At 38.2% G+C, this 26,037-nt stretch overlaps 1 long non-coding RNA gene across 2 annotated transcripts in view; it reads left to right on the top strand.

The window, feature by feature from the left end:
• The window catches only part of LOC116666032, a 52,953-nt gene that overhangs the window by 21,418 nt on the left and 5,498 nt on the right, over positions 1 to 26,037 (top strand). For both annotated transcript variants that reach the window (XR_004322884.1, XR_004322885.1), the window contains exons 2-3: positions 12,270 to 12,362; positions 13,516 to 13,628. This is a non-coding gene — a long non-coding RNA (uncharacterized LOC116666032). The remainder of the gene's footprint in view (positions 1 to 12,269; positions 12,363 to 13,515; positions 13,629 to 26,037) is intronic.

The following is a 26,037-nucleotide window of genomic DNA, read 5'->3' on the forward strand; positions in this document are numbered from 1 at the left end:
AGAATGTAGGGGCTGACAGTTGGGAAACACCCAGCAATTATCCTAGAAGTGTTCTTCAGCCAGAAACTGGGATTGTGAAAAACTGAGGCACAAATGTGAAAGACAGAGGAGACTGTCCATAAAGAAACAAAGACGCCCAACAGGACAAGGATGCTTTGCATAGCTGTGGTCTCAGCGGAGGGTCTAGGAGTCTGATTGTTCCTGTGAATGTATTGGACCCGCTGCTTGTGCCTGTGCAGGATAAAAACCATGGAACCACTGGACCAGACCATCAGCACCAAACGGAAACCATCCTGGAGTAATACAAGTGGTGCATAGAGTATGTCCCCAATTTTACCAAAAGTTATTGAATAACAGTAGCCATGATCAATATACTCTGTGATTATTGTCATGTTCAACTTGTCTGTTGTAGAAAGAGGAACCAAAATATTTAGAAACATGCTGAAGATCCAGCAGAGAATACTGGAGGTGCCCATGAACCTGGGAGCTTTTACCTTAAGCTCTGCCAACCTGGAGCCACTGGGACTGATCATGATCACCTGAAAGATACTCAAGATGCAGGTGGTGCCCATGGACACATCTCTGCTCACTCTTTGAATATAAAATACAAGTTTGCATCCAAAGTCATTAAGGAAAGGTTTCAATCCAAAAGCTTCTGGTGTTTCTGGGATTTCTTTGGAAAGAAGAACTAAGAGATTGGCTGAAGTCAAGTGCTTGAGAATCAAATCTGTGGACCTAAATCTGCCTCCTGTGAAGTAAAGGAAAAGAAAATGGTAAACAAGACAGAAATTCCCAAGAAGTCCTGCTACAGTCTGTAATGAAATGATCACTCCTATTGCCAGATGATTGATGGCCATTCTGTCAAGTCCCAGGGAAAATATTCTTCTTCTGAACCAGAGATTCCTGCTTGGAGATATGAGACAGAGCTCCGTGTATCATATCAAGTGAAATTGATATTCTTCAATCAATATTCTTCGTGTGCATTAGTTCCCATTGAAAAGTAATTATATTTCTTTCTTTTAAACAAGTGTCTGAGTGATCAGTGTATAACATTGGAAGACCTTTGCAAAACCTGGGATAGTGTATAAAAGTTATGTCTTTAATAAACCCAGCATTCATCCTAAATTCATCTAAGAGTCATTACTAGTATTCAAATTCAGAACATTAGGAGCACTGGGGCTTATAAAGTTCAATGAGTTGTCCAAATTTACAGCCTTTTTATGAAAAAGCTGGAGATTAGAACCTGATTAAATTGCTAAAATCACAGCACACTTAGATGATATTTTTACAAAGGTAGTTAGTTATTTTTTTAAGTAAAAGACAAATTTATATTTATGTATTTTCATCCCTCATCCCTTCCTTTTAGATTTTCTGGTATTTTTTAAAATATTTCTGTATCAAGATTCCATTTATCTTTGTTTATTGTATGGGACAGTACCAAGTATGGATAAGGTTTTATGTATCTTAATTAAATGTGGAAAAACTGAATATGTGTTCTATGCCATGGCATTTTAAAAACTCACTCTCAGCTTTTTATTGGTTTGACAACAGAAATACTAAGTTGCTTTTACACAAGATTGGAAAGATATCTCTCAGAGGAATTACTGATGACTCTGTCATGCCCTGGACTATGACACTTGAAATATCAGCATGTGAAAAGCCGTGTGGCATAGAAAATAAATATGTCTAAGTTCAAATCATAAACTGATACATTAATTACCATGACAATAAAAGTATTAACAGGAGGTCAATATTTGTGAAATGTTAATATATCACCTGCATAGAAAATGAAATTTAAAAAAAAAGTGGTATCTTTTTATTGTATAAAATGACCTGTAGAGCTTGGATCTGTGAGAGTATTTTGAAAGCAGAGAATAGATCACACTGTACTTTTGTGCCTGATAGGTGGTACTTGAAACCCATTTTTGAAGTTACCTTTGTGTAACATTCCCCTTCCCTAACTTGATGGAAATCGGTCTGATCAAATCAGCCAACTATGGATGTTTACAGTGGGAATCCATCAATGTCTTTGTTAAGCACTTCATACACCCAGAGTCAGAGAAAGTATTTCTATTTTTAGCAATTGTCCATCATATACACTGTTTCTATCAAAGATTAGATCATTCCTGTAGGTTTATTCTAGTTTTTATTAATCATGGAGGTGCTGTTGGCACACATGTAGTGACCCTGAAGAAGTACTCTGTGATTTCTGGAAAGTAAACTTGCTGCAGATATATTTCTGAATGAAAATGAGTAGTTTCTTCCTCTTTTTCTTTGACACTGGACCAATTTAAAGCAGAAGAATTCCTTTTCCTTTATGATCACTTACCCAGATCCTAACAACCTTCATTTCTTGCAGATTCTTTCTCTAAGACTGAAATAGAAAATACTCACCTCTCTTCCTCTGGTTGCCTCCTGTGACAGGGAGGGAGGAAGCCGGACCCCTAGATATGGAATGTGATACTGTGACCTGCCCGCCCCTCAAATTGCAATTATCTTTTCACCTGTAGCTGCAACGTGAGACAGGCCTGGTGAACTGAGAATATTTGTGAAAACCTGTTTTTCCCCGCCTAGTTGCTAATTGCAAAGCAGCCACTAAAAGTTGTAGTTATCGTCTCCAAAGGGACAATTGTAATGTTTGAGAGAACGCTCTTTTTCCCTTGATCCCTGGAGGCAGACAGAGACTCAAATGGATGCAGCAGCAGATACTGAGGTGTGACATGTAAAGGCCTGGCAGGGAATTTCATGTGTCTCACTGTGTATTTGGTAGCTCTGGAAGGCGGCTCTTGGAAAACAGCAAAAGTAAATAGAAGGAAACCTTCTTTTATTGTGCTTCACTTTTTTGTGTTTCAGAACTATTGCCATTTTTCTCTTTTTATGAATTGAAGGTTTGAAAAGGGGAGGTTTAGTGAGAGAGTTGTATGTAGATGTAAGGGTATAGTGGAGGCATCGGTGGGCATAGTAGGAAAGAAAGAAGATGGTGGCAGATGCAGTCTGACCACAAGGAGCCAAAGGAGAGACAAGACGGACCGGGAGCAGAGCCTGTGGTTTCCATAGTCATTTCATCTGTCTTTAATCATTTGTTTGCTTAAAATTTTATTTTGCAGAGAGGCAATTTTAGACTCCAAATAACACTGTAAAGCATCAAAATGAGCATCCCACTAAGTTCTGGACATTTCTGAGTTATGGTAGTCCAATTTGGTTTTAAGGAAATTAAATTTAGGGATTTAAAATTCCTATAATGACCACTGGTACTGTAATTTGCCTTTGGTGAGGTTGATCCATTTAGTAAGAAATTCACATGAGAAAGGACCTCAGTTTTTAAACATAAAATTATCCTGTGTGTGTGTGTGTTGCCCCCATAATGCTTAGAAAATTAGTATTCCATTTCTTAGTGGTTTTTCTCTACAGTTGAGGACAATTTCCAACCAGCTTTAATTGCTTATAGTACAGAAAGCTCACTTCAAACAGCCAACAAGGCAACCCCTGCTGGGGCCAAAAAGATAGCATGGTCTGGGAGGAACCAGGCAGAAGGCTTTGTTTTAGCCAGTGTTTAGACGTCAGGCCTTCCAAAAGGGTAGGATCATGGCTGAAAACCCCGGCACCATTTCAGAGAAAGAAGACTTGTTCCTGAAGGAATGGGTTGAAGGCTAACCAGCTTCAGGACAAGAAGCCCCTGTTCTGAAGGAAATAGGCTGAAAACTAGCCAGTTTCAGTAAAACATTCTGATCTCAAATCTGATTGAAGTGCCAAACAAGTCCTCAAATACGGAACAAGGTCTTAAATACAAAGATAAAAAATTTAAGTTGATTTTGAATAATGCCTAGAGAGCTTTAAGAATGGTATGGGCTCAAATGCAGAAAAAAAGATGTACCTACAAACTCCAAGGTCAGCAAGAAAAGGTAATGAATTATAATGGACTGAATTGTGGGCACTGCCCCTGTTTGCCCACCAGCCCTGAGGCCATCACGTGTCTTCTGTGGTCCCTCCCTGTACAGGCCATCAAAATGTTGACTTGAAATAAATAGTGTGCTGATAGTTGAGGGTTGTAGAGAGTTACAATTCGGGGTCTACAACCATGGTGAGCCATGCACAGTTCTCCACTTGGCAACCGATGGTGAAGACTTTTATGGAGAGGCAAAGGAAGTTAAGAGAGTTTTAGTAAACCAAGTGTCCATGACTTTTTATTAATGAGCCGTTGCCAGGAGATAAAAGGATTTTGGTTAGAAAAGGAAGGTTCAGACCTGGACCAATGAAGATGACCCCTGTGGGGAGAAAGGGTGTCACTGTCTCATAAACTAGAGGACCAGAAGGTGAAGCCTGAAGGTTTGAAATGCAAGGTTCTAGTACCAAGGAAACTGGGGCCACCTGTACAGAGGTGTGACATTTGATGAGGAGGCGATGCCTCGAGGTGTGAGTCTGGGAGGTGCTGTGAATCAGCAATGTTTCCAATAAAAAGTCATCAAAAATTGTATTCCTCCTCCTCAGTTCATTTAGTATCATGTGCTGAATTCATAATCTGTTTTTTTTTCCAGAAATTATGAAGCCATCAGTTTTTCTAGTAGTGTCCCTAAATTCTAACCCTTTTTAGCAGTACAGTTTAAGATGCTGAGAACATTTTATTCTAGAGTACTGGTTAGTACTTTCATAAGTTTTTCTAAGATGAAACACATTTTCAGGAAGATCTTATGAAACATCTGAAAAAATGATATTGTCTGTAAAAATTAAGGACATTAAATGTTGGTTATTAGAGACCTGATTTACTATAATGGAATTAACTTGGAAATTTGGTTATCTCTGTGATGAACAGTATTTTAAGAAAATTACTAGAGTTATGACTGATAACATTACACTAGGACATATGGTAATTTTAGGAGTCTCGTATAATTTCTACAACACTTATATAATATCATTTGCCCACATAATATAACTGGTTAAGTGTTATCACCATTTATTTGACAAGAACCATAATTAGTTTAAATGCATTCTTTTATGAGGAAAGAAAAAAAAATTGAGATAATTCAGAATTCCTTTGAAAGCCTCAATAATGCCCAGATTGCTAAGACTTCATTTAGAATTTTCTTTTGGAAAGCTTTTTAAAGAATCAAAAAAAAAAAAAAAAAAAAAAGAAAGAAAGAAAGAAAGAAAACCTTAAAACACTTGGTCAAATGGGATTATGGGTCACTGAAACAGTCATTACTTATCCATTTAATCACAGTAACAAACACGTCACAGGCAAATGGGGAAAGTTACGTAGTTGTAAAAAGCTTTAGCTTTTAAAATGTTGAATAGATCCTTTTTTATTTCTTTACTTCTAAGTCATCAATGACCTGATACAGACAACATACAGAATTTTTGGCGTTTTTTAGACAGATTACATTAAAACTAGAAAAAGGCTGTTCACAATCTCTCATTAAGCCCAGAACAATAGTGGAAAATAATTTTATCCTTTAACAGAGAGAAAACAAACTAACATTAATTTTGCAACAGTTTAATTAAAACTCATAGAGTTAATTGATTCCAATCTTGCCAATTCTGACCACACATAAACTTCTCTAAAATTTCTTTTTGTTTTTTTTACAAACCTTTTACAATATTCTATGTACATTTTACATGAAGTAAGAGTTGTAGGACAAAATAGATTTTTAATTTCCTTGAAAAAAATCTCAGTACCTTAACCTCTTTTTAATCCCTAGACACATCCTACTTTCTTTATTATTTCTAGTAGCTGTAACCAACTTTATTACCAAGAATTCTTAATCATTGGAGATGTCAATTTTTTTATAGTGAAAATAAAGAAATATACTATTGTGAACTGGATTAGCATTTCATAATTTCTGGAAACATGCTACCACATAGTACAATTCTTCACTAAGTCTCAAGCCATGTTTACTAATTGACCCAAATATACTTAATCTTAGAGTTTTAATTTTAAACTTTACTCATGAATCAGGTACAGTACAAAACTCACTAGTTCATAAATAATAACTTGAAGTTTAGTTGTGCTCGCTCAGACAGCTAATGTCTTGTTATTTGTTCAGAAGACTTTTAAGATCTATATTTGACCTTGTCACACAACTTTAAAGAGGCTGTGAGTTGGAGTTTGGGGAAAAAGTCCTTCTGCTATGATTTTCTGATTAAAGTGGTGTCATTTTCTCTCTGTCTCTCTCTCTCTCTTTTTTCACCCTAGTTTCAGGTTCTACTGATTGAAATAAGCTGGGTTAATGTGAGCTGGGTTTACATTTCAAAGACTGAATAAGATATAAAACTTTACAGGGCAAGGAAAGAAAATCTGTTTTTTCTCAGGAGTTTTTGGAATATTTTTATCTACTGTCATAAGTGTTAGAGGATTTATTATTCAATTCTTTCCTTCTTAAGTACAGTACAATTTTGCCACAATATCCTGATCCTTTAAAATATCTGTACACATTTTGAGTGGAATAGGGGAGGTTTTGGAATTGGTACAGAAAAGTGGGCCATGTCTTGCGTCTGGAGTGCATTTCTAGTTTTCTGGAGATTTTTAAAACTAAGAGAGTTGTTTCTATCAGCCCTTGAGTACTGACTTCTAGGTGATCTATTTCCTGTTTACTGTTGGGGGGGGTGGATAATTGCCAAGGTGATGGTAATGTTTCTTTGTCTAAGAAGGAGAGTTTAAGTTTGATATATATTTTATGTCTAATTTCTGTTCTTTCACCTTAATAAGGGATTCCATAAGGCAGTTTTGTCCTTTCTTTTGTTCCAATATGACAGGTGTTTATAATGAAAGCTATCATTTTTCTTGTTAAATACACCCAATTTAAAGGATCCCTGTCTGAGTAAACAGTATCTCACCCCTAAAAAAAAGTACATTAAGGATTCCTGTCTGTTCATGAACAAGTGGGATGTTATATTACTTTCACATAGTAACTCAAAAAAAATGCCTTTTTAATAGCTTATCAAATATACAAATAGGTATCTCAAAAGAGATGATGTAAGCCTTAAAAGATCTAGAAAGTTCACTGTCAGAATTAGTCTAAAAAGTAATAGTACTGAATTGTTATAGTTAAGAATGGTGTAGTGAAAACAATGTGTCAGCTGCCCAGGAGGCAGTGAGATGCCTTTAGTCCTAGACACGCTAATCTGTGGCACTGGGGAGGCACTGCTGGAATGGGGCTTTTCCAGCGCTATCAGTGCATTGCAGGTTGGTAAGACAGATGCTCCTTATGGACTGGGAGCCCTTGAGAACATTCCCTTGATTCTGGAATGGCTGTCAAAGACAGTGGTTCTTAGGACTTTGTGTCTTGGAACCCCAGTCTGTTCATCTGACCACCAGATGCTCCCCATAAGTGCACATTCCAGATGACAGAGACCAGAGAGAATTCTGGTCATAAAGCCAAGCTCTAAAATTGTAGACCAAGTCAAGAAACCGAAAAGCAAAAATACCTCGTGCTTGTAAATAAGAAATCCACAGTCAAGTAGGTGTATATTGTTGCCAATCTTATGAGAATGGTTAATTTACCAGTCTGTGAGGCAAGTCCATCTGCAGGACTCTATAAAGGGTCTCTGCCTGCAGTTCTGAACCATCATGACCCAACAGACAGAGGCAAAGAAAAACTGACCATCTCTGGTAGGAAAAGATCAGTTAAAAGCCTGAGTACTCATTTACCAAAACCAGAGTCACTATGTCCTAAGGACTAGCTACAAAATATTTTATCATGCTAATCTAAATTTAGAGAGGTAGAAAAGGGACTCTTACCACTTTTCCTTCCAACAGACCCAGTGGGCAGGGATCTAGGAGCCTGACAGGGCAAGAAATCTTAATCTCCTGCAGGTCTTTGGTGTCCTTGGAACTCTTAGAGTTGTCTGAGGGCAGAAAATCACACAGCCAGTCCCCTTGCTACCTCACCAAATGTTGGGGAGTGGAAATTTTTCCTTCTACTTCTCTTGATTTCTTGTGGATGGTCTAATAATAAAACTGACACAAGACAGAGTGACAGGAAAAAAGAATTTAAGTTGTAACCAGAGATGTCTCCTAGAAACAGGACCTAAGAGGTAGCAAAAGCAGGCAGCTTTTATCTCTCATAAACAAGTAGCAAGAAATTTGAGAAGAATTGACAGGACAAAGAAACTTGGATTTGATGGCTTACTTAGTAAAAAAACAAAAAAGGAAAGTTGGCTTCAGAAATAAATTATTTAAGAAGAAACAAGATCTGTTCATAGAGGCTTCCTGGTTCTAAATTCCCTATCTGTAGAGATGATGATGTTTTTGAACTTCCTGTTACAGGGAGGGAATCTTTCAGATGGGGAATTTATTTTCTCCATTCAGGAAAGGGTCAAATTGTCCCCCTTGGATTGGTTGTTTGTCAAGTACTTTAATTCAAAATAACCAATATGCTATTGAGGCATATTTTGTGGCAGCCTGCTCTGGGTTCCAACACATTCTAAATAGTTTATGCATCATCTGCAGATTCTTTTTGCACAGTTTTAAATAATGCATAGGCTGTAGACTCGTCTAAGACAAACATTTATAAAGATAGAATTGAATATATATTGACTATATAAGCACATCACTTTTCTATTATCATTTATATGGATAATGTTTAATTAGGAGCAAAAGCTCAGTTTATCTTGTGTACCACTCTTATAAGTTTTTCATAAATGACATGCATTCAGTCAGAGGAATGGATATAGAACCATTGCAAATATACATATAATTTACATATTTTTGATAGGTTTGGGAAATTTTGAATTCCAGTCTAATCAAAACAGACCCTAGGTACTCTGGAGTCATGGCTTATGACAATGTAGGGGCTTAGAGCTGAGAAACATGCTGCCAACAGCTTAGCGATGTTCTTTAAAAGTGTAAATAGCTTGCAAGAAGAGCCCACATAACTCCTATGTTTTTACCTTAAATTGAAACATGAACTTAAAATAGGCAAGGAGCAGCCCGGCTGTCCACACACGTAAAAAATTCAACTGATCCAAACTCAGAAGCAAATAAAGGAAACAAAAAAACATGCCTTTAGGGAGCGGGGGGGGGGTGTCCATTTCTCGACCTTTCCCCGCCCCCGCCATGCCCCTCCCTTGGCTTGGCCCCGCCCCCGCTTCCCAGCTCAGGCCCGGACACTATTCACGCCCACTTCCGGAAGCTCTTGACCTAGGCCCCGCCCTCAGCAGGTCCCGGAAGGGGCGGGCACGCGCAGCGTCTGGCACACCGGAAGTGGCTCACCCGGGGCTAAGGTTGGCGGGTGTCTGTGAGTTTCGGTCTTAAGTTTAAACCTGACCATCTCAGTCCTACACGCTGGGGTCTTGGGATTGCTACAGACGTTAAAACTCCTGCACCCGCACCTCCTACCTTCGCTAAGTGCCAGCGTTGGGGTGAGACGTCCTGAAGCCTGAGCTCATGGCTACTGGGTCGAGGGTCCGCTTTGGTTTTTGAGTAAAATCTTTCTGAGGATTTCCCGCCTATGGACTTTAGGCCTCAGGCCATTAGACCCTCCTGCCCTGTTGTTTCCCTGCTTCAATCACTTCTCTGACCTCCCCTCCCACTCCACGCTTTATAAAGTCTTGGGAGATGGACTTTTGGGATAGATTCAGACTCTTTGGGCCTCTGGCCCATGCTCACCCATTTTGCCGATGGGAGATCTGACTTCCAGTAGACCTTGGGCTTCATTATGTGCTCATGTAATATAGATAAATAAGACTCCTGTAGGTGCCCTGACAGTTCCGAGGCTAACTTTAAAAGGTCAAAAAGTGGGTGGTGGCCCAATTCCAGGGAATTCCAGTCCCTTCCCCTAAGTAGTTGGAATAATTCTCCCACTTGTTAGCATATGAAGCCACCAAGCCCATAAAAACTAACAACCTTCACACCTGGTGGCAACTCACCCTTATGAGTAAGAGGACCTGCACTCTGTCTATGGAGCGTCTCTACTTTTACTTTAAACAGCACTCCCACCTACACACACACGTCATGGCCTTTCTCTTGCTTCTTAAACAGCCTGCATTCTATGGAGTATGTATCTCTCCAAATAAATCTACCTTTTCTCAAACTGTGGCTCACTCTTGAATTCTTTCCTGCAAGAAGCCAAGGACCCACACTTGGTGGGGAACACACCAGGGACTCAACTGAGGCCTGGAACCTGGCGATCCTCTCACCCTACATTCATTTTTCCTGTATCAGTGTCCCAGAAGAGCACACTTTTCAGTAGGGTGCGATTTAGGACTGAAAACCTTGGAGTGTCCCTAGAGTGTCACCTCCCCCACCCAGTGATCAGGAGCTTTGTGGACTTGATTGTAAATGGGGAGGCCAAAAAAGCAGGACTAGGGAGTAAGTAAGATCAGGAGAAAGAGACAGAGGGAGAATGAGGAGAAATAGAAAAGGGAAAGGGGGGAAAAGATCAGTGAGGCAGCCCATAAAGAGAAGGCAAAATAGAGGATGGAGGAGGGGCTTGCAAAGAGACCAAATGAAAGAGAATAAAATAACTCAGGAAAGTAGCAAGAGGGGAAAATAGAGAAATGTACAGGAAAGGGAGGAGCTCCAGAAAGAGGAAGGGGAGCAAAACAGGGAAAGGGGCCCTTTGTTGGTAGAAGTGTGGGACAAAAAAGTCAAGGCATTTCAGACAGAGAGAGTGGTTAGGAGAAAAAGAGTTGTGGGAGCAGGATGCAGGGACAGAAGGAAGGATTAGGGATGGCAGAGTGAGAAACAGCACTGAGAGAGCCTAGCCAGCTGCGGGGGTCAGTGAGTCGTGGCAGACGGGATGTAACAGGAAAGATGATGTATTGGAGAGCAGAAGGCACACAGAAATGGGGGTTGGGGCAGATATATATGGAGATTGGAAACAGACTGGGGAGAGGGAGAAACAGGAGATAGGTTGAGATAGGTTTCAAGACTTGTGCAAAGAGGTATAAGGAAAGGAAGACAGAAAAGGAGAGAGAGCAGGGGAGGTGAGGGAGGAAACAAAAGGAAAAACAATGGAGAGGAGGAAAAGGATACAGATTAACAGAAAGATAGTGGAGTGAAAGAAGGAAAATCTAATTCTGGATGAGCGATGGGGTGATGGAATATGGCTGAATAAGTTGTGATAAACTTACTTCTGGTTTTATAATCTATTTAGTTTAAATTTAGCTTAATCCTTTTTAATTTTACAGATGAGAATTGCAGAACTCCGGTTTATAAGACTTGTGTATTCTATAATTATTTGCCTCGTAGAATAGTTTCCATTTGCAGCCTTTCTTCAGGCAGCGAGGGGAGACTTGTGTCAGTGGGTCACCTTCTTCTCTGGGGATGCTGTGAGGGAGGAGAACTGGGACAAATGACTGAATGTGTCACTACATGATGCTTTTTAAAGGAATATTAAAACTGTTGGTTTTTCTTTTAATGAATGTACACTTTTCTTTCTACTCCTCTTACATTTAATTCACTATTTTTAAAAGCATATTGAGATAAATGATAGTATACTGAATTCCTGCTTTTCTATAAATCATTAACTTCTGCAATAAGCTTTGGTGACATATAATAAACCAGCTCTTATCATTCTATTCTAAATATGAGATAGTCTCATATTTTAAAATATTTTGATGCCAGAAGTCATTAGATTAAATAAAAGTCCCACATTGTTTTCCCTATTAAATATATTGTATCTAGTTCAGATTATAAGGCCTGCATTCTTTCTCCTATTTGTCCTATTTTGGAACATTTTTGGGTACTCAGTAAATAATTGGAGACCATTTCAGTATACACTTGGTCAGGACATCAATGATCCTAGTTTAGTGAGTTAGTCTAGTATTTAGCAGCTTCTTTTCTTCCCTTTGTGTGGTGTGTTGAATTAGTGAGCTGTGAGTTACAAAGTAGATGTTCCCCTCAAGCCCCTTTTGTCCCTTCTGTGCAAATGTTCAGCTCTGAAGACTAGGGCTCTGGCTCATCTGTTTCTGAGGGCAGAAACCAGCCCCTAACCTAGAGAGAGGTGAGAGGAGCTGTCCTCTGCATGGCTTTTGGTCAGGGCTGGGTCTGTGACTTGAAGACACGGGCCAGTCCTTCATAAGTCCCCACTGATGCAACATGTGTGTGGCCCTAACCGGGAGGATGAGTTCTGAAGACAGGGGGTCAGAAACCTTACTTGTTAGTTTCCCTGTAGGTGTTTCCCATCCTGAGTCCCTCCTGGGACAGTGCGCAGCAGAGGTCTGTCTGTTCCATGTAGTGAGGTCTCCCCTGTGTGTGTGTGTGTGTGTGGTTGTGGTACACGAAGGGGTGTGTTGATTCTAAGCATTAAGCAGCGTATTTTGACTTTCAGGATTGACGTCTCAAGACTGAATGTTACCTGAGAAAGATGCCCTGAAGGGGAAGAAGAGGGAAGAACAAGCAGTCAGGAATGGCTCTTTCTCAGGTAAAATCACACCCTTAGTTTCTTGTTCAGTGCTCTCCATCCTGGACTGAAGGTCCGAGGCCGTGTGGACTTGATAATCTCTCACCCTCAAGTATCCTGCCTGACAGGTTGGCTTGAACTCACCCCAGGGCCTTCCCTCAGTATTCTCCCATCACCACACAACTTCTATTTTGTATTTATACTCCCTATATGTATTTATGGTGATTAAAGGTAAATATTTTAATACATAGTTTTTCAAAGTTTGAAGTGCTTTTTAAATTACTAGGCTCCTATAGAATAATGTTGACCATCTTAATTAAGTTTAGTATAAATTATACATGTTCACTGTACCAAAAAGGTTGAAATGCACAAGTAAGAGATAATAGAAAATGAAGACACATTCAAAAAACGTTTTTTGGACACTGGCACGTTTTAATTCCTTTGAGTTCCGCATGCATGTTTGTAGGCGCACACTTGTGAAAGTGAGCGGGGGCCCGTGGTGTGTATCAGTGACGTCATCATTTCATAAAGAAGACTTGTATTTATTTTAAAATTAAAAGTATGTCTTAGATGCTTTGCATGTTCTTAAGTCTTTTCCTATCCTGCCATGTTAATGAGTTTTGAGTAGAAGATTGTACCTCCTTGTATGTATGTGTGTGTGTACACGTACATATTGTCCTTTCCAGGAGTTCTGTATTTTCAGCCTGTGCTGAAAATGTGTCATGTTTGCTAAGTTAGGAAACAACTGTGTCCTCGTACTTTTAATGTTGTTATCTGTTAACTTAAATGTGTGCTGCTGTAGGTTCCATTCTAAAGCTGGACCACCTGGCTCAGGTGATGGTTTTGCCGTTTAGTAGCTGTTGACTAGCAGAGTTGGGTCCTCTATAAGGTGGGAAAAAATCAGATGCTATGTTGTTATAGGAGGTAATGCTTATAAAACATGAGAGAAATACATTGTGTTTGGGAACTTTAAGTTGTTCTTGTAATATCATTATCCCATGTTTTCAGTGCTCACCTTTCTTTGAAGTGACTGTGGACTCTGTCATTCCTGAAGACATTAGCTGTGCTCTGCCTCCCCTAGGGATGGACACCAACACCTCTCTCCTCTTCTCGTTCTGTGTGAAGATAAGCACTCTTCTGGTGGCATCTTGGTGAAATGTGTTTTCATTTCCAGAACGATGACATTCAGGGATGTGGCCATTAAACTCTCCCAGGAGGAGTGGGAGTGCCTGGACCCTGCTCAGAGGGACGTGATGTTGGAGACCTGCAGGAACCTGGCCTCCCTGGGTGAGGATCACTTCCCCACAGAAGTTGGGATCTGCCCCTGGGTATCTTTGCATTTATCTTGAGTCTCTTGGGAACTGCTGAGGTACTTGACTAAGATTGAAGCCATGGTGATTCAGAAATGAAAAGATTTCTAATGGAGATTCTGGAGTTTACAGTTCCCCTTTCTTCAGATAACCTGCCCCCTTCATGCTAGGTAATGGTGGTTCTGGAAGTTGAGTAAGCCCAGAAGCTTATGGCAAAACTATAAAATATCAGGCTGGCTGTCCTCCTGCACTTCTGATGTAGTAGTTCTTGGAAGAGAGCTACATGTCTGCATATTTGCAATATTCCTTTAGGATTTGGAAGGAGACAGTCATTGAACAAATTTGTGATGTATTACTCTCTCCCATCCGTAACTTCCTTCCCATCTGAACAAAGGGCTGGAGTGTATTATGGAAAAGCCACAGCACATCAGTCACCTTTTTCATTTAAGCAAGAATCTGTCTTTCTGAGGTGAATATTATTTTCATTTTGGAAAAAGGGGAAGACCCCTGGCCTCTGAAGAGTGAGGTGAGAATAACGGGGAAAAAAATCCGATGTGCGGGGGTATATAAAAGTATGAAAACAAGTAAGAACTCAGATGGCAAAGAGGTGATGACTTCCTCAGGTATTTTTTAGGAAAGTCTTCCTATATGTGAGAGGTCCTTGGGAAAACAAAACTTTATTTCTGTCAGCTCTCCTCACCTCTCTCTCTTCTTCCTGTGTCTGAAATGTTCCTCCCATCCCCAGTGGCATTTGGGCTGTTGCAGAGACAAAGTCAGAGCCTTCATCATGACTCACATTCTGTCACCTGCCCTCTGTGGTCTTTTTTTGTATTTGACTTTGCGGGGTTGACCTCTCATTCTATACTCAATTCTCCATCCACACGCATCACAGCCGAGGTCTCCCTGGTCCCAGCTCCTGTCCTTCTCCAGCTTCCATCCCCATTTTGTGTAGCCAGAGACGGTTTTTCGGATGGAGATCATTGGCTGCCCTTCCATCACATCTGGGGCCCCAGGCCAGTGCCTGGGCCTGCCTCAAGCCCTCTCTGCCTGTTCATGTGCCTCAGCCATTTCTTCATTTCTGCTTTTGCCTCCAGGATCGTGCATAATGGGAATAGCATGAATCTTTGGAGGTTGTTACTCACCAGTAGTATAAACACAGTGGGCAGAGAGAACCTTTCTTTGATTGCCAGTCCTTCATGGGAACCACATCTCAGGCACGGCCTGGGGTGTGCAGGCAGGCCCAGGGCCCATTTCAGCATCCCACAATATCTGACCCCCTGGCTTTGCTCTCATTTCTTTTCTTTTTCTCCCTTTTTCTGTGGCTACTTAATATGGGAACAAGGAAAAACTTTGGCTCTCGCTGATTTCCTTTTTTTTTTTTTTTGAGGTCGTGTGATTTTTTTCTCTGAAATATGCTTTTGAAATACACCTACTGGGTGTCTGAAATTTTATCCTGTTTTCTGCTGTGAGAGCCCACCCTTTAGGTGCTACACATCTTTTGGTGAACTCTCCGACAAGGAGTTTTACTGAGAAAAAGAAAATTCTGAATTTAGAACTCTGATTCCGGTGTCACAGCATCACACTGCCGCGTAGAGAAGTGTCCCCTGAAGTAAGTCAGTAGTGTGGCCAGCGTGTTCCAGGATGCTGAGATAGAAAGTATCGCAGGAATGTGATACAGATGGTTCCAGATGTCCTTCTGGTTTCTGTGGATCATCACTGGGCTCTCTGTCAAGGGCAGTGTGGCAATGTTAATTATGTCTATTAACAATCATCCTCTTTGATTTGAGGCTATGTCAAGCATAGGGATTTATTTTAGGGAGAAAATTGCCAAGTTCATAACCCCGTATCAGTGAGACCATTGACCAAACTACTCTTCTCACAACAGGGTTCATTCCACATGTGTGGCATTGTTCATTGTTCACAAAGATGATTTTGATGCATCCTTTGGGGGAGTTGATGAAGTTACGTGACGCCTATGTTAAAATTGATTTGTACCCTGTTGATTCTGTTTCAGACATTCTTGCTACCATCTGGTATTATAAATGAATTTTCTTTGATTTATATAATCATTGACTACGTTTTCTTGGTCACACTAATAATGTTTTTACTGTTATAGCTGTTATTAGTGGGTTAATTGGATGGAGGAATGAATACTGTTTTATACATTTTGCAAGATTTCCTTCTTGAGTGTTGAGGGTTACAGCTCAGCAGCAGTTTCCTCAAAATGTCTATAACTTGTAGAATTTTGTGAACATTTAATAGTCACAGTTATTCCTTTTACATTTGTTTTGCTTAAATAATACCTGCTTATTAACTCATACTTTTTCTTTTAAATCAGTTTGGATTTTTTAAATGGGGAATATCATATATCTTGAATATATTTTTGTTATTAACTTACTGTCTTTATACCAGAAATGTAATTAAACTGATTGGCTGTAATTTGTTATATAAGGTACCTTGGTTTCTCTATAGCATAGTTTAAGTTTTCCATACATACTTTTTGGCTTTCATGTGAATTTGTCTTTCATTCTTTCTTTTTTTGTCTGCTCCTTCCTCTGGGTAATTTGACTGATGTACCTCCAGGTTTGCTGATTCTCTCTTCTACCTGATGAGACCTGATGTTGGACCTTTCTAGGGAATTTTTCATTTGCGTAATTTTCCCTTTCAGCTCCAAAATTTCTGTTTAGCTTCTCTTCATAATCTCTGTCACTTTATTGATATTCTCTATTTGTTTAAACAGTGTTTTCCTTATTTTCATTAATTCTTTGTCTATTCCCTTTAGCTTAAATAATTGATATAAAGTATTTGTTTAGTAAGTCTGAAGTTTGGGCTCCATTATGGACAATTTATGCTATTTATTTATTTCCTGCATGATTCATACTTTATTATTTCTTTGCCTGCTTTGTAACTTTTTGTTTAAGAAAAAGGGATATTGTGAATATGTTGAGAGTTTGTAAATCATAATCCACCTTCCCCACCCACAGACTTTGTTGTTGTTTCTTCTGACTGCTGTTGTGTGTTTATTTCTCTCAACTAATTTTGTGTAATATGTTTTTCACTGCCTTGTGTGGCCACTGAAGTCTTGGTTTGCTTATTGGTCAGTAAGTGACTCAACAGATATCCTTAAATACCTGAAACCCAAAGCAAAACAAAACACCTTACAGTCTTTGTGGATGAGATTTGTGTGCTGGAGAATGCCTTAAAAACTTAAGCAAGAGTTTACAGTCCTGCCTTAGCCTTCACTTCCTGCTTGCATAGAATCTGATAGTCAGCTGCAGGTAGCGGCTTAGGGGCTTTTCAGGTCGTTTCGCATATTCCCATTCCTGAGCAAGCTCATATCCGTCTTGATTCCATGGAACATGTGGGAGATTTTCACAGGCCTATTTCCCAGGGCAGCTCACTCCCCAGTGTTTGCCTCAGGGTTTATGGCTTGTCCGTTCTTTGCCGCAGTTGTTACGCATTGTCCTAGGTGGCCGTGGCTAATACATTCCCCTTTAAATGTTTTCCACAAAGCCTCCTTGTGGCACTTCCACCAGGTGTGGGTTTGAATCAGGCCAATGAACGCTAGCACTTTGAGCCAGTCCTTCAGGGAAACATTAGGCAGGTCAAAAAACAAAAGAACAAAAAGAGCCAAATTGTAAGTTCTGTCCTGTCACCTCTGATCCTGGAAACGGGTAGCAGCTTGTGGGCTGCCATCTTCGAGGCCACTGCAGATGAGGAACAGGGATGGCGTCAGCTGCCTTTTTCTTGGTTAAGTGTCTTCCTGTTGCTGGAATCCTCTTGTTAATTTCCACAGTTTTTATAAAGTTGATTCCGACAGTTTTTGTGAGTTCATTTCTTCCTTTATACGGGGAAGTACATTTGGAGTTCCTTGCTTTGTCATTTTTGATGTCACATTTCCCTTTTGTTAATGTCTATAATATTACATATTTACCTGGACCTCTTATTTCAAAATCAGTGGTTTCCAGCATATTTTACACTTCTCATATTCTGTGCTCTTTCTGAAGTTTCTTTGATTCTTATAATTTTATAATGTAACAATACATTAAAAAATACTTGTTTTAAAAAATATAATAAGAATTAAATTATTATGTGAAATAATCTTTTATTCTTACAAGTGAATTCTTGAGAATTGGACTCTATATGTACATATATATACACACACACATATCTATTTAACAATATAAATGCTTATTATTTATGACTGGATTTGTCTCAGATTACTAAAATATTTATTATTGTTATTTTGATTAACATATCATTAATACTAGCATATATTATGTAATATAAGCCCAGTGTACTAATTGCTAATGTTGCAGTATGCCTGTTTTGCATGAACATATGTGTATGACAAGTATTGAGAATATTATTTTGTTATTCTCACAGTGGTGTTTTAATGTTCTGTATAAGAATTCAGTAGTTAACTTTATTTTTTTTAAATTTTTTATTGATTTATAATAATTTTACAATGTTGTGTCAAATTCCAGTGTAGAGCTCAATTTTTCAATTATACATGAACATGTATATATTCATTGTCACATATTTTTCTCTGTGAGCTACCATAAGATCTTGTATATATTTCCCTGTGCTATACAGTATAATCTTGTTTATCTAGTCTACATTTTGAAATCCCAGTCTATCCCTTCCCACCCCCGCCCCCTCGGTAACCACAGTTTGTATTGTATGTCTATGAGTCTGCTTCTGTTTTGTATTTATGTTTTGTTTGTATTGTTTGTTTGTTTTTAGATTCCACATATAAGCTATCTCATATGGTATTTTACTTTCTCTTTCTGGCTTACTTCACTTACAATGACATTCTCCAGGAGCATCCATGTTGCTGCAAATGACGTTATGCTGTCCGTTTTTATTGCTGAGTAGTATTCCATTGTATAAATGTACCACATTTTCTTTATCCAGTCATCTGGTGATGAACATTTAGGCTGTTTCCATATCTTGGCTATTGTAAATAGTGCTGCTATGAACATTGGGGTGCAGGTGTCATTTTGGTTCCTGCTGGATATATGCCCAGGAGTGGGATTCCTGGGTCATATGGTAAGTCTATTCCTAGTCTTTTGAGGAATCTCCATAATGTTTTCCACAGTGGCTGCACCAGACTGCACCACCAGCAGTGTAAGAGGGATCCCTTTTCTCTACAGCCTCTCCAGCATTTGTCATTTGTGGATTTTTGAATGATGGCCATTCTGACTGGTGTGAGGTGATACCTCATTGGAGTTCTGATTTGCATTTCTCTGATAATTAGTGATATTGAGCATTTTTTCATGTGCCTATTGATCATTTGTATTTCTTCCTTGGAGAATTGCTTTTTAGATCTGCCTATTTTTGAATTGGGTTGTTTGGTTGTTCCTTATTAAGTCGTATGAGCTGCTTATATTTTCTGGAGATCAAGCCTTTGTCAGTTTCATTTGCAAAAATTTTCTCCCATTCCGTAGGTTGTCTTTTTGTTTTACTTATGGTTTCCTTTGCTGTGCAGAAGCTTGTAATTTTCATTAGGTCCCATTTGTTGATTCTTGCTTTTATTTCTATTGCTTGAGAAGACTGTTCTAGGAGAACATTTTTGAGATGTATGTCAGATAATGCTTTGCCTATATTTTCTTCTAGGAGGTTTATTGTATCTTGTCTTATGTTTAAGTCTTTGATCCATTTTGAGTTGATTTTTGTGTATAGTATAAGGGAGTGTTCTAGCTTCATTGCTTTACATGCTGCTGTCCGGTTTTCCCAACACCATTTGCTGAAGGGACTGCCTTTATTCTATTGTATATTCTTGCCTCTTTTGTCAAAGTTTAGTTGATCAAAAGTATGTGGGTTTATTTCTGGGCTCTCTATTCTGTTCCATTGGTCTATATGTCTGTTTTTGTACCAATACCATGCTGTCTTGATGACTGTAGCTCTATAGTATTATATGAAGTCTGGGAGAGTTATTCTTCCAGCCTCTTTCTTTCTCTTCAGTAATGCTTTGGCAATTCTAGTTCTTTTGTGGTTCCATATAAATATTATGATTTGTTCTAGTTCTGTGAAATGTGTCCTTCTTAATTTGATAGGGATTGCATTAAATCTGTAGATTGCCTTGGGCAGTGTGACCATTTTCACGATATTGATTCCTCTTATCCAGGAGCATGGGGTATTTTTCCATTTTTTATAGTCTTCTTTAATTTCCTTCGTCTACAGTGTATAGTTTTCTGTGTATAATTCTTTCACCTCCTTGGTTAGATTTATTCCTAGGTATTTTATTACTTTGGGTGCTACTTTAATGGGGATTTTTTTCTTTAATTTATTTTTCTGTTGATTCATCATTAGTATAAATAAATGCAAATGATTTTTGAACGTTAATCATGTAACCTGCTACCTTGCTCAATTCTTCGATCAGCTCTAATAGGTTTTGTGTGGATCTTTTAGCATTTTCTATGTATAGTAACATGTCATCAGCATATAGTGACACTTTCACCTCTTCTTCTCCAATATGGATCCCTTTTATTTCTCTCTCTTGCCTGATTGCTGTGGCTAGGGCTTCCAAGACTATGTTGCATAGGAATGGTGATCGTGGCAGCTTTGTCTAGGGAGCTAATGCCTTTTATTATTTGTTGAGATGATTTTGAAGTTCTCATTTAGCCTCAGACATGCAGTTTTAAGGGGGCTGTGATTTTGAATTTAGTAAAGAAAGTCCTGTCAATTTGTGTTTAAAGAGACCTCTTTCTATCCCCTGCCCTTTAGTTCCTGGTTTTACTGACTGAGCTAACCTGGGTTAATGTGGGCTGTGTTTACATTTCAAAAGATAAGATCAATAACTTGAAGGGAAAAAGATAGAATGTGCAAGTTTTCTCCTAGGAGTTTTGGAGAATTTTTGTCTATTACCATAAGATGTAGGGTAGATTTTATTTAGTTGTTTCCCTTTGTAAGTACAGGAAAAATTTGCTGCAATATCCTGATCTTTTATAATACCTGTAAGCATTTTGAGTGGAATTGGGGTGGGCTTGGGGTTGGAACATTTAAGTGGGCCTTGATTTGTTTCTAGTTGCATTTCTAGTTTTGTGGAGATTTTTCAATAAAGACAGTTGTTCCAACTAGCCCTTGAATACTGGCTTCCAGCTGATCGATTTCCTGATAATTTGTAGAAGGGCCTGGGTAATGGCTGAGGAGACAGGTTAATGTTTTCCTCTTTCAAGAAAAGGGATTATAACTGGGAGGATATATAATTGTTTAAAAAGCAAACATTATAAAGGTAATAGAAAATACAACAGGTAAAAACAGATTTAAAAAAAGGGGTGGAGGGGTGTTCTCCTGGAGACTGTGAGCTCTTAATGAGAAGTCTTTCTGTCTTCATCCTGCTTTGGAAGTTCAGCTTGCGAGCTGTTTCCAGAGGCCCTCCGTTGGCGCCCTCCTTCTGTGCTGCTCCTGTCGGCAGTCACAAAAATTAAATAAAATCCATCATAATACAAAGGAAAATTACCAAACCACAAAAGAAAGAAGAAAGGAACAAAGAGGAAATACCAAGTCAACTGCAAAAATAAATTCAAAATGTCAATAAACACACATCTATCATTAATTACTGTAAATGTTAATAGACTAAATGCTCCAGTCAAAAGACACAGAGTGGGAGACTGGATAATAAAGCAAGAACCTTCAATATGCTGCATACTAGAGACCCACTTTAGGGACAAGGACACATATAGATTGAGAGTAAAAGGATGAAAAAGGATATTCCATGCAAATGGAAAAACCAAAAAAGCAGGTGTAGCAGTACTGATTTCAGACAAAATAGACTTTAAAACAAAGGCCATAAAGGAAGATAAAGAGGGACATTTTATAATGACTACAGGAGTAATACAAGATGAGGATATTACACTCCTTAATATACATGTACCTAACATAGAAGCACCTAAGTACATAAAACAATTACTAACAGAGATAAAGGGGGATATTGATGGGAGTACAATCATAGTTGGAGATTTTAACACCACATTAACATCACTAGACAGATCTTCCAGACAGAAAATAAATAAGGCAACAGAGAAATTAAATAATACACTAGAATAATTAGATTTGGTGGATATTTTCAGAGCATTACACCCCCCAAAAATAGGATATACATTCTTTTCAAGCTCACATGGAACATTTTCTAGGACTGATCATGTATTTGGGCACAAAAGAAACCTCAACAATTTTAAGAAGCTGGAAATCATCTCAAGCATCTTTACTGACCACAATGCCATGAAACTAGAACTCAACAACAGAGAAACATAGGAGAAAAAAAGGAAACCATGTAGATTAAGCAACATGCTATTAAAAAACCAATGGGTCAACGATCAAATCAAAGTTGAAATTAAAAAATACCTTGAGACAAATGAAAATGAAAATACAACTACACAAAACTTATGGGATGCAGCAAAGGCAGTGCTAAGAGGGAAGTTTATAGCAATACAGGCCTTCCTCCAAACAGAAGAACAATCTCAAATAAACAATCTAACCCACCAGTTAAAAAAGAATTAGAAAAAGAAGTGCAAAAAACCCCAAAAGGCAACAGAAGGAAGGAAATAATAAAGATCAGGGAAGAAATAAACAAAATAGAGTTTAAAAAAAAACATAGAAAAATATCAATCAGACCAAAAGTTGGTTTTTTTCAAAAAGTAAATAAAATTGACAATCCTCTAGCCAAACTCACAAAGAAGAAAAAAGGGAGAGCACAAATAAGCAAAATAAGAAAGGAAAATGGAGAAATTACAACAAATAACATAGAAGTACTGAATATCATATAAGAATATTAGGAAAAACTATATGGAATCAAAATGGATAACCTAGAGGAGATGGACAACTTTCTGGAAACATACAGTCCACCAAGACTGAACCAAGAAGAAAGTGGCCACTTGAACAAACTGACCACTAGAAATGAAATCGAATTAGCAATAAAAAACTTCCCTACAATAAAAGTCCAGGACCAGATGGCTTCACCAGGGCATTCTACCAAACATACAAAGAAGAACTCACATCAGTTCTTCTCAAACTCTTCCAGAAGATTGAAAAGGAGGGAATACTCCCAAACTTATTCTATGAAGCCATCACCCTGATACTAAAATCAGGAAAAGACGCTACCAAAAAAAAGAATTATAGGCCAATATCACTGATGAACATAGATGCAAAAATCCTCACCAAAATATTAACAAATAGAATCCAACAGCACATAAAAAAGATTATACATCATGACCAAGAGGGGTTCATCGCAGGGAACAGGGTGGTTCAATATATGCAAATCAATCAATGTAATACATCACATCAATAAGAGAAAGGACAAAAACCACATGATCATCTCAATAGATGCAGAAAAAGCATTTGATAAAATTCAACACCCATTTATGATAAAAACTCTCACCAAAGTGGGTATAGAAGGAACGAATCTCAACACAATAAAAGCTATACACGACAAACCTATAGCCAGCGTGGTACTCAACGGTGAAAAACTCAAAAGCTTCCCACTAAAATCTGGGACAAGACAAGGATGCCCACTATCACCACTCCTATTCAACATAGTCCTGGAAGTCCTAGCCACAGCAGTCAGGCAAGAGAAAGAAATAAAAGGGATCCAAATTGGAAAAGAAGAGGTAAAAGTGTCATTATATGCTGATGACATGTTACTATATATAGAAAACCCTAAAAGGTCCACACAAAAGCTACTAGAGCTGATTGAAGAATTCAGCAAGGTAGCAGGTTACAAGATTAACGTTCAAAATTCAGTTGCATTTCTTTACACTAACGATGAATCAACAGAAAAAGAAAGCAAAGAAACAATCCCCTTTAAAATAGCACCCAAAGTAATAAAAAACCTAGGAATAAATCTAACCAAGGAGGTGAAAGAATTATACACAGAAAACTATAAACCATTGATGAAGGAAATTAAAGAAGACTTTAAAAAATGGAAAGATATCCCATGCTCTTGGATGAGAGGAATCAATATTGTTAAAATGGTCACATTGCCCAAGGCAATCTACAGATTTAATGCAATCCCTATCAAATTACCAAGGACATATTTCACAGAACTTGAACAAATCATAATAAAATTGATATGGAACCATCAAAGACCTAGAATTGCCAAAGCATTACTGAAGAGAAAGAAAGAGGCTGGAGGAATAACTCCCAGACTTCATATAATACTGTAGAGCTACAGTCATCAAGATAGCATGGTATTGGTACAAAAACAGACATATAGACCAATGGAACAGAACAGAGAGCCCAGAAATAAACCCACATACTTTTGGTCAACTAATATTTGACAAAGGAGGCAAGAATATACAATGGAATAAAGGCAGTCCTTTCAGCAAATGGTGTTGGGAAAACTGGCCAGCAGTATTTAATCAGTGAAGCTAGAACACTCCCTTACACCATACACATAAATAAATTCAAAATGGATCAAAGACTTAAAAATAGGACAAGATACAATCAACCTCCTAGAAGAAAATATAGGTAAAACATTATCTCACATACATCTCAGAAATGTTCTCCTAGGGCCATCTATTCAAGCAATAGAAATAAAAGCAGGAATAAATAAATGGGACCTAATTAAACTTACAAGCTTCTACAAAGCAAAGAAAATCATAAGTAAAACAAAAAGACAACCTACAGAATGTGAGGAAATTTTTGCAAATGAAACTGATGAAGGCTTATATAAGCATCTCACATGACTTAATAAGAAAGAAATAATCAGCCCAATCCAAAAATGGGCCAGACTTCAACAAGCAATTCTCCACGGAAGAAATACAAATGATCAATAGGCAAATGAAAAAAAATACTCAGTATCACTAATTATCAAAGAAATGCAAATCAAAACTGCAATGAGGTATCACCTCACACCAGTCAGAATGGCCATCATTCAAAAATCCACAAATGACAAATGCTGGAGAGGCTGTGGAGAAAAGGGAACCCTCCTACACTGCTGGTGGGAATGCAGTTTGGTGCAGCCACTGTGGAAAACATTATGGAGATTCCTCAAAAGACTAGGAATAGACTTACCATATGACCTAGGAATCCTGCTCCTGGACATACATCCAGAAGGAACCCTACTTCAAAATGACACCTGCACCCCAGTGTTCATAGCAGCACTATTTACAATAGCCAAGACATGGAAACAGCCTAAATGGCCATAAAAAAATGACTGGATAAAGAAGACATGGTATATTTATACAATGCAATACTATTTAGCCATAAAATTCAACAACATAACGCCATTTGCAGCACCATGGATGGTCCTGGAGAATGTCATTCTAAGTAAAGTAAGCCAGAAAGAGAAAGAAAAATACCATATGAGTTCGCTCATATGTGGAATCTAAAAAAATAAATAAATAAATAAATACAAGACAGAAACAGACTTATAGACATAGAATACAAACTTGTGGTTGCCAAGAGGGCGGGGGGTGGGAAGGGACAGACTGGGATTTCAAAATGTAGAATAGAAAAACAAGATTATACTGTATAGCACAGGGAAATATATACAAGATCTTGTGGTAGCTCACAGAGAAAAAAAAAGTGGCAATGTATATATGTATATGTTCATGTATAACTGAAAAATAGTGCTCTAAACTGGAATTCGATACAAAATTGTAAAATAATTATATCTCAATAAAAAAAGTTGAAAAAAAAGAATACAGAAAAACTACAAAAATAACAGGAAAACAAGTGTTAAAATGGCAATCGATACAGAACGAACCAAAATCACTGTGTCAGTGGACTAAAAGCTCCAATTAAAAGCGAAAGAATGGTTGATAGAAATTTAAAAAGGATAGACTCATCTATATGCCTCCTACAAGAGACACACCTCAGAGCTAGAGACACACAAAGATGGAAAGTGATGCGATGGACAAATATATATTATGAAGATGGAAACATGAAGGAAATAGTGGTAGCAGTACTCATATCAGACAACACAGACTTTAAAACAAAAGATATATGAAAGGACAAAGAAAAGCACTATATAATGAAAAAGGGATCAATACTGAAAGGGACAATTACACTTATTAATTTATATACACCTATATAGGAGCACCTAAATATATAAATCAAATGTTAAGAGACATAAGGAGAATTTGAAACAATACAGTAACAGTAGGGGACTGTAACAGCCCATTTGTATAAAGGAGAATTTAAAATTATACAGCAACAGTAGGGGACTGCAACACCTCACTTACATCAATAAACAGATCATCCAGACAGAAAAGCAACATGGCAAGAGGGCCCTAAAATGACACACAGACTGGTTGGAGTTAATAGGTATCTACCAGACATTCCATTAAAAAACAACAAGGTACACATTCTTTTCAAGTTCATATGGAACCCTCTCCAGGATAGATTACATGCAAGGCAACAAACCAACTCTCAACAAATTT

Source organism: Camelus ferus, chromosome 9 (genome assembly GCF_009834535.1).
Source record: "Camelus ferus isolate YT-003-E chromosome 9, BCGSAC_Cfer_1.0, whole genome shotgun sequence".
In the NCBI taxonomy this organism is placed as follows: domain Eukaryota; kingdom Metazoa; phylum Chordata; class Mammalia; order Artiodactyla; family Camelidae; genus Camelus; species Camelus ferus.